This window comes from Myiozetetes cayanensis, unplaced genomic scaffold (assembly GCF_022539395.1).
Source record: "Myiozetetes cayanensis isolate MyiCay16 unplaced genomic scaffold, myiCay2020 scf17, whole genome shotgun sequence".
NCBI classification, from domain to species: Eukaryota; Metazoa; Chordata; class Aves; order Passeriformes; family Tyrannidae; genus Myiozetetes; species Myiozetetes cayanensis.
Window position 1 is genome coordinate 14,302,144 of NW_026087378.1, and position 10,493 is coordinate 14,312,636.

A 10,493-nucleotide genomic window follows, 5' to 3' on the forward strand; every position below is an offset into this window, starting at 1 on the left:
CTCTGCACCCACAGGGTGTTACATCCCAGCAGCTCACGGATCCTCTGGGAGCATCTGCTGAGGGCAAACAGCCACTGATGCAGGGGCAGTGACATCTCCCCAGTACTGCTAGCACCTGTATTTTAGCACATTTTCAGGCCCAGGAAAACAAATGGAAACAAAATGGTAATTATCTTGAAATATGGTGATGTAGAAAATACATATTCCCTCTTTTTTGCCTGAGAATTGAGAGAAGTGCTTCACTCCTCACACTTCTGGGCAATGCTCCGTTTGGTTCATAATTTAGATGGATGATTTTGTGTCTCGGATCTGCTCAGTCAGATGCACAACACAATTTTAATTATTTCAAAATTATTTAAATGGAATAATAAATCCAGTGTTTGATGTAACATGCCTGCCTGACCCAAAGAAGTATGTGGGTAATTATCATGTTTCCCAAGTGGATTGTTTTGTTCCCCCAAATCAGTCACTAATTAGTGGCTACACTCACAATGATCACTTGGAGTAATTCTGATGTTTTGCTGCATTGTTTTGGACAAGAACAAAATAATCCTCTTAATGAAAATAAATTTATAGATTTTACTCTGAGCCCAAAATGCAAATGTACTTGTTCTGATGGCTATGAGCACAATAAACAGAAGTGACTTAAAAAAATACAAAGGTTAGGAACTTGTAGTACTTATTTTCTAAACAAGAAAATTTGGCATGAACCCTGGGCAAGGGCAGTTTGGGCAGACTCTGGAGGGACCACCACAATCTATTCCCAGGGAAAAACCAAAGGAACTCAGCCTGGGCTTCCCCACAGTGCAGAGAGATATAGTGGGTTAATTTATCAGTAATTAATTAGCTCTCTTTGAAAGTATCTACAATTTCATTATCGTTGCAGAACCCTTGACAAGGTCATGGCAAAGGGAGGTAAATTAGATCAGTCTAGTAAGGAAAGGGTCTGGCCATGGATGAGGAGTTTTGGTTAGAAGAGGGAAGACCAGTGTACCTTAGGGATGCTTTTAAAACTTTTCTGTATAATAACTCCTGTGTGATACAACACCATTCCAAATCCCATTTTCTCCGAGTAGCCCAGCCTTCCAACATCCAACTTCAGGTAGCAAAGTCCTCTTTAAAGGCCAACGACCTAAATTAATAATAGCCAGCAGTAATAATGTTGATTTATCATCTCTGGAGCTATATTTTTCACAGGTGTCTAGTTAAACTTCGAGTAATCTCCTCAATCAGGACATTTTTACTCTCAGTGCAGTTACTCAAGTGCAGGTTTCAGCTGCATTTAAAGCTGCTCTCAGGGCTCTAATCTGTGTTTTGTCTTTAACTGCTCTGGAAAAATTAAATAAGAAAAAGGTTGCTGAGGCATGAACAAAGATGAAGAGAGCCAAGAAGAAGGCATGAAACAAAAGCTCTGCCCCTAATCCTGCTTCATTTCATAAATCCTTGATTATAAGTGGAGAGGGCAACATAACTTCAAAGAAATTCCTCAGACTTCAGTAGTATTTTGAATAAAAAGAAGTGTTCCTTCTCACTCACCTTTTAGTCTGAGTGTTGCTTTTTTCTTAGTATGTGCTTTTTTAAAAAAAAAAAAAAATACAGCTCTGCCTACATACTATGATCTTTTTCATTCTTAAATTGCATTATATAAATATTTTGCCCAAAAAGCTGTGGCTGCCCTATCCCTGGAAGTGTCCAAGGCCAGGTTGGACAGGGCTTGGAGCAACCTGGGCTGGTGGAAGGTGTCCCTGCCCATGGCAGGAGGGATGGAATGAGGGGATCTTCAAGGTCCCTTTCAACCCAAACTGTTCTAGGATTCCATGAAACACATAAATGTGTATAAGCATCTTCCAAAACAAACTCTCCCCCAGTTCTCTTAGATTTACTGCTTCCTTCAGGGGTATAGAGCATGCCCTAATTATGCAGCAATTACCAGCTGTTTTAGACAGAAGTGGGTGGAAATACAAAGGCTGGGTTTGTCACTATTGACCATGAGTTGGTTTCCTGCCCATGTTTCTGTGCCATTCCCCCCTGGCTGGCAGTGAGGGCTGTGAGCTCCTGCACCCTGTCCCTGCTCAGCCTGCTCCTTCAAACCAAACCACTGCCCCTGGCACGCTGCTGCCACTGCTGCAGGGGACAACATCACCCCAGCACTTCTCTTTGCTGTTCCACAGCTCCTTTGAGCCCATTCAGGTAGCAGAGAGTTGTGCTGATCTTACTCTTATCAGCAGGTGCCAGGGCTTGGGAAGGTAACTTTGAATTAGCACAAAGTGAGTAATTCCACCAGTCCTTTGGAAGAGCTTTCAGCAATAGCTGCTGTATGAAATTATTCATTTCCCATCGCTGTCAGCAGTTCTTTTATTTACTGTGATTTTTCTATCCTTTGTCCCCAGCCCTAATTTTGACCTTGAACTCCCTGGTTATGCTCTATTCTTTCCACAGCCCTCAGAAATTCCCATTGCCCTGTGAGGCTGCAGGGTGGGTGCTGTGTGACAGCAGGTGCCACTGCTCTCACTCACTGAGGGAGTAAAGGAGGGATTGGAAATATGGACATACACAAAGTCATAGAATTATAGAACCTCCTGAGCTGGAAGGGATCCACCAGGATCATCGAGTCCAACTCCTGGCCCTGCACAGAATATCCCTGAGAATCCCACCCTGTCCCTGAGAGCACTGTCCAAATGTTTCTGGAGCCCTGTCAGCCTCGGGGCTGTGCCCACTGCCCTGGGGAGCCTGTTCAGTGCCAACCACCCTCTGGGGGAAGAACCAGTTCCTGATGTCCAACCTGAACCTCCCCTGACACAGCTCCAGCCATTGCCTTGTCTGATAAACACAAACATCACACAGACAGAATTAAAGTCTTTCCAGTGGCAAATGCAAGTTGTGACCCTCAACAGCTTGGGCCAGTCCTGTCCCTCAGGGCACCCTCTCCCAGTTGGTGCGAGGGACCCCTGCTCAGAAGGACACATCCAGCAACACTGCAAAGAAACCCTCATCTCCACCTCATCCTTTAAATGAGTTTATAAACACACTCTCCTTCCGTTCCCACCTCCTTTGTGCTCCAGGATGGTGCCAGTGTTTTATGGTCACACCAAGGGGCTTGAGGACCACAAGCACCAGCACTTGCCCCTGCCTGCACACCCCACACATGGAAACAAAGGGCAGAGACCACAACGGCTTTGGCTCTTCTTTCCCAGTGACATATTTTGATGGGAATGTCTGGTTCTTTAATTATTTCCTCATTATAAATGGTACAGCACCACTTGTGTGTGAGCTGTTTCAACTAATGTGATTTTGCCACGGAGAATGTGAGAGAAAGTGTCCTTAATGGGCTTGCCTTGAACAGCAATCAGCACAATGAACACACCCCACACGACCAGGAAAACAAATTGAATCATTCCCGCTGCTTTCATTTATCCACTTCCCATCCAGGTGCACAGAAATCACATTTCATATTAAATCCCAACCACATAGTGGACATAAATTTACACAAAAGTATTAAACGGTTTCTATTTATAAAGTAATTCTGGATAAGATTATAGATTCCTGGCTTGGATTGACTGCAAATTCACCATCCTGTGACTTGATTAAAATGCATTATGAAAGGAAGATGGCAGGAAGGCAGCCTGCAATTCCCAGGCAGGAAAAAAAGCATCCAGTGTGCCCTGCTGAACGTCCTTTGAGCAGGGGCTCTGCTTTAGCTCACAACTGCATCTTGGCTGCACGCTCAGATAAGCCCAGCTCCAGAACACCACATTTTCCATTCCACATTTCCATTTCCAATTCCTGTTTCATATGCTATTCTGAGGCCAGTTACTCGCAATCTGGATCCTAATGCAAATATTTAAAGCTTTAGATAGAACCAGGAATAGCGAGCTGGAGGGCTGATAAAGCATCAGAAAGCCTTTTATCTTCCCAAGTTCCCGTTTCACTTTTGGTTCAGCACAGTCAGTAATGGCACACGGGCCCATATCTGTGTCCCCATTAATGAAAATAAGGACAACAAGAACAAACAGCTGGAATGAATGCCACATAAAAATGCGATTTTTAGTGCATGAGAACATTCCCCAGTGCTGAGCCCTGGAGGAGTGTGAGCACCAGGGAGGGCTGAGCTGAAGGGGAGGGCTGTGGTGACCCCCTGCTCTTCCCAGAACCCCAGTGGGATGTGGGGGAGTGGGACTGGCCAGAAAACCACAGCAGTAACAGCACCACCAAACAGATATGACTTTTTGTGTGCATGTTTGTACTTTATCTAGATATCAACAGAAAATACCTGCATCTACAGGTCAGACCCAGCCTGAGACTGCTCTTTACACAGTGCCTGAGAGGGTGCAGACCTCGGTGCCTCACAGGAGGACACACAGCCCCAGGAATTGCCCTCTATTCCCCCACCTGATCTCCTGGTACTGAACTGAAACCCAAAGCACATTCTTGAATCCCTTCCCGAGTGTTTGTATCCATCAGCTGCAAAGGTGGGCATTCCTTGCTGCTCCATGGATAGCTGATCTTCCTGGAACCTGTAAATCAAACATTTCAGCTTTAAAGGCCAGTTCCAAGAGGGCATTCTTGTGCTGTATTTTCCATTTCACCCTCCCTTACAGAGTTAATGGCAAAATGCCCTTAATGTCCCTTTGCAGGGATAACCAGAGATATGTAGCATAGCAAATCTACCTCTAATAAAATGAAACGTCTGAATTGAATTAAATGAGATTCTGTTGATATCTTTTGCTGGAAAATCAACCTCTTTATTCTTAAATTGACCTGTCCTTCAGTCTTTTAGCACCTAATTGTTACTTCCCCGGTGTCTGCTAATGGATTTGAAATCAAAGGAACATAAATGATAATTGCAACAGTTTAAATTCCTTCTCATTGATTTTTTTTCAGTCCTTACTGGCTTCTTTGCAAATCCATGCAACTCACAGGTGCTGCTGGGTTTGTACCCTTGCCATAAATCAAACCCAGCTTTGAAATGGCAAAGCCACATCAATGTTCATTCAGCCAGTGCCACATTTCAGTTTGGTGGCCATATCCTCCAGGTCTGTTAAAATAACATCTAAATATGGCATTTTCAGGGGATTCAACACTTACAAAACCAGCAGACTGTCATTTTTACTGGGCTGTATATGACTATAGCATGGCATGAGGTTGTGCTACAGGAGGTGGGGAGGCTGAACACTTGTGCTTGTTCTGAGGGTGTGATGTGGGGTTGGTGGCAGCTCTAACAAGTACCCAATGCTGTACTTTGTCTGCTCATATTTTAACCTCTAGTGCCAAAAGGTCACTTGCCTCCAAGCTGTCACTGCCTCCAACAAGGAACAACATCTTTGCCAGTGCCATTCCCCCTCCCCTTTTGGCCTGATCAGTTCTTGCTAAATAAATCATAAAAAAATAATGACTTTAACATTCCAGTCATCTCCTCATCTGGTTTCAGTAATGCCATCTAGGTGGAATTTATGCTCAGTGTAATCAGTTCAGAGAGTTTCCTTCCTTGATTAATTCTCCACCTGATATTTTGATCTGTGTGTTAATTCTGCTCCCTTTTTTAATCCTGTCATTTTTTTTATCTGGGCATGGAGCAGCCCATGGGGGTGGCTGCCCACTGCTGTGTCCTGCTCACTCTTGGCAGCCCTCCCCAAAAAACGCTGGCTCAGGGGTCCCACCATGACAGATGTCATTTCTCCTCCCTTCCCAACATTTCAAGCACTGCCTCCAAGCAGGAGCTGCCAGTCTGTTCTCTCCTCTGCTCATTGCCTGTATTTAAATGCAGATTTTAAACAGGCACCTCTCCAAAGAAAGACAGGAACCATGCATTGCAAGGGAAGGGAAGGCTCCCAGACCCACAGAGGCCCAAGAAAACAGAGGGTTTATCTCTGCACAATGGTGTGTGTGAAATAGCTCTCTGCTCAGATGAAGAGATACAGCTGAAAAACAAAAGATACAAAAAAGGTGGCACTTCTAACACCCAGTGAGACAACAGCAGTGTCATTCATGCCCACAGATATATTGCAGGGATTTGAAAAAATCCTGCAATTTGTCTCTTCTTCTGACAGACAGGGGATGCTCATCACCTGTTGCAGCCCTGGGAAGTGCTGTGACTGGAACAGCACCTGCTCAGAGGGCAGGATCCCCCCGTGGGATATTACTGTACCTTTGGAGTGAAAACACCTCCTCTCCATTTCTTGCTATTGAGCACAATCAACTGCAAAACCCTTAATTGTTCCACACTGGGCTTGTTGGTCAACATTTCCAGAAATCCATGAAAAAAGGCTCATCCCTGTCCTTTCTGAGCATTTTCCCCCATGCACATAAAGATACACCGCAGATATTTCCATGGCTCCAATATTTACTGAAGGTTCAAGCAATCCCTGTTTTAAATCCCCATTTTTAACACAGATCTTACCAGCCAGAAGGGAAAGGTGCAGCCTGACATCTCACACTGTGCATCACTGTAGCAAAATGTGATGGGCCAAGTCAGTGCCCTCCACTTGAGATTCATGAGGCAGATGGATGGACTGGTGCTGGTTGGTCATTTCTAGGCAGAATTTCATTAGAACCCTCCAGAGCAGTGAGGGGGGCACAGCTTTCAGGCAGGGATCTCCACAGCTCTTGAGACACTCTTGGCAGCCTGGGAGTTGAGAAAACAGACAGATTTTAACCAGATCCCAGACCATAGGCTCCAGGCAATCTCTTTTTCTCAGGAAACCATAGAATTCTAGAATGATTTGGGTTAGAAGGGTCCTTAAAGACCATGTAGTTCCACCCCCTCTGCCATGGGCAGGGAAATCTTCCACTATCCCAGGCTGCTCCAATCCCCACCCAACCCAGTCTTAAATATTTCCACTGATGGGGCACCCACAGCTTCTCTGGGCAACCTGGGCCTCACCACCCTCACAGGGAAGAATTTCTTCCTAATATCTAATATCTTCCTAGATATCTAATCTAAATCTCTCCTCTTTTAGTTTAAAGCTATTCCCTCTCATCCTATCTCTACGTGTCCTTGTAAAAAGTCCTTGTAAAAAGTACATGGTCATGGCTGGCTGCATGGTGCTGAGGTCCTGGTGTGGTCCTGTTTCTCCCCTCCCTGAGCTCAAACACAGCCCTGTGTGTTTGTACATCCTCCAGGTAATTCTGACCCCAAACCAGGCAGGTGAGTTCACTCCCACCCCAGAGCCACACATGATATATGCTGCATCCCACTCTGAAGGACAGTGTCTCCATCCCCAAATAAAAACACTCAGAGCAGGTCCCCTGAATAAGTCCTTGTAATTCTGCTGCCAAAGCCTTTCTGTAATCAAACGGGGCAAGGCAAGTTTAAAGTAACCAAATTAATATCTCCACCACTGGCAGGGTTTAACAGAAAACAGGAACATTTTTATGCACCCAGTTTTGTCTCACTCAAGGCATGCTGGCTGTTTCCTCTCAGATGATCAGTGGGCAGTAATATTTTGATGCTCTGATGCTGCTGAAATAAAGACATCACAGGAAGAGCACTGCACAGTTTTTATCTGGAGGAAATCTAATGCAATGTGCCACTTCAGATTTTAGTATATGTGGCCTTCCACCATAAAGAACAGTAGGTATTTTGGCTGCATAGCAGAACCAATCTTCCAGGTACAACCTTCCTCAGCTGCAATGACACTTCACTCTTACTTTTGATAGCACAGTGTTATAAGACAAATATTATTAGCATGAGAAGCTTTAAAATCTCCCTGCTTGAAAGTTTAGACTTGTTAGGAACACAGCAACCCCTGAAGACACCAAGAGCCCCCAGGATGAGAAGCAGAACAGACCTGCCCTGCCGTGTCAACAAGTATTTTAAATCCTTGTTGAAAAGCTGCACAATTGCATTATGAGGGAAAGGACCTGGGAAGCAAATACTCCCTGATTTCCCCTGGTACCAGGGCACGCTGCCTGCCAGTGGCTGAGACATTTCAAGATCACTTTGCAATTCAGGTAGGACTTGATGAACAGCCCATGACGTGTAATGAGGAAAAAGAAAAAAAATCACCCATTAGGGAATTGGGGAAACTTCCAACGGGAAAAGGGGCTTTTCCTGGTACCTTCAAGATGATCCCTTGCAAAGAGACGGTTAAGGATAATGGCCCAGGACACACATGGGTCTTGTAGCAGCACCCTTCTGTTGCTGAGAGATTATCTGCATAAAATACAAAATATTAAAGTAATGATTCCTGGAATCTGGAGAGGAAGACTCCATCTCATTTAACTGGAAAGAGGAATCTTGCCCTGTTTCATAGCTCAGTTATGGAGAGTGGTCAGAGACACAGTGGTGAGAAGGACAGAGGGAAGGGAAGGGAAAGGGCAGAGTGTTTGTGAGATGAATCCATGTCTTGGTACCAAAGAGTTCTTCCAGATGAGCATTTTATCACAGACTGTCCTGCCTGCTCATAATGACAGAAAATAAAGTTGTTGTTGACCAGGTAATACTGCTGGGACAGGAGACAATTACAGAAAGAAAATCTGGTCCATGAAAAAAAAAAAACCTGATGGCCAACTAAAACGTACAGGTATTGCTGTCCAAAAAAAACCCCCAAAAAATATCAGAGGTAAAAATGAATGGAGATTCAAGGTGTTGATGACTCTGTTACCTGCCCTGCCCTCCTCTGCAGTGGTACAGCAGTTCTGCTCCTTGCAAGAGCCACAAGGAAGCAGCAAACCATACTTGAACCATCCTTTTTTGTGGTTTAGCTGCCCTTGATGTAAGAAAATTAAATTAAATAAAAAGCAAACCTCTAACACAGCAGAATGAGAATCAATTTTACTTTAAAATTATCACACAAACCTGGTGCTGAGCTTATCTAAGCAAAGCTATTACCAAGCTTTGCACTTTTCCTTCTCAACCCTTTATGCCCTGTGAGGTCTCCATGCAGGAACTCCCCACCCATCCACAGTCCCACAGCTGGACCAAAGCACACCCAAAGGGCCACAGGGCACTGGGGGTGCCCAGGGTACCAGGGACTCCTGCAGACCTGCCCAAGGAACTTGGGAACACTCATGCAAAGAAATTTTTGAACACAAATATGTGCAGCAGAAATTTGCTTCCAAGGGTCATGGTCAGTCGAGGAACGAGGGATTACCAGAGCCCAGCAGGTCCCTTCTCCTCTCAGAGAAAGATCTTGGCATGACACATCCACAGAAAAATCTGTACAGCTTTGAGAAATTATTTAAAGCTAACCAATACTTGGAAAAGCAACTTTTTTTTTGGTGAATAATTCACAGACAGTAAGGTGGGATTTGTCAAACAATTTGTGCACTCAACAGAAGCTGCTGAAGAGCTTCCTTAGGTTACCAAGCCATTCTGGGCTCAGGGTGCCTGATGGATATTTCCCTGAGCTGCCTGCTCTCCGAGCAGCTGTCCCAGAACACGGTCCCTCCAGATGAGAGATGAATTTACACAGAGTGTTTGGGTAACGAGAGTTGGGATCGTTTATATGAAACAAACGAGACAAATATTTAAACAAATAAACAGTCTGGGGCTTTATGAAAACATGATGACTGCATAATGAATTCTTCCCAGGCACTGCGAATTCCTGCAGGGTTCGAGCCACTGTTTTCCCAGTGTGACATTTTCCAAAAGAAGACAAAAAGCACTGGGGTGAGGCAGGGATTGTCTTCCGTGGTGATGGTGCCTCGGTGCTGCAGGCAGCCAAGAGGACTTGATGGGTAGCTGGGTGGGTTCCTTCCCCATTCCCTGCATTGTCCAGGCATCCACACTGCCCACCAGCAGGACAAGGCTTCCCACACCTTGAAGAGCCCAGAGGCCAAAGGCTGAAGCACACTCAGCATTACAGCTGGGGTATCTCCTGTCCTGCCTTTCACTTTCTCATCCCCCTGAAATACAAAGATTAACGACTTTGCAAAGTCTGCCCAAGCGCTCTCCTCTGGATGTTCCACTTGAAGACTCCCCGTTTCCTCAGCCACTTCCACATGACCCAGTCTCTGGGACAGTAAGCCCCGCTTTGATCTGAAATTCTTCATATTAATAATGCCATACATTACATTTGACAGCCTCTAACTGATTCTCTGACTTCTGTGTGGCAGAAACTTCTGGCAGTGTTATTGGCTTTCCCTTTTTTATTAACTGCTCTGACTGGCAGTGAAATCCCCAGCAGAAGCGGATGATCCCAGGGGAATTTTTCAAAGGTTAGATCCTCTCCTGCTGATGCAACGTTTCTGTCATTATTCAAGAAGACAGATTAATCACTTAGGCCTGTATCCTAATCACAGTAGGGGGAAAAGAAAAAAAAGTCAGTCAGGTGCTTAAAAAAGGTTTAAGCATTTAAATACACTTCACAAATTTAGTCCCTGGTAATCAAGCAGTGGAACAGGGAGAAGAGCAAAGGGGGAGGATGAGACAAAGGAACAGACGTTCATTACAAGCTCAAAGAGAATGGAGCAATACGGCATCAGGACTGGAAAACCTCGCTGGTGAGGTGTAAGAAACTGGGGTTTTTTCTTAACAAGAAGGTAGAGACTAG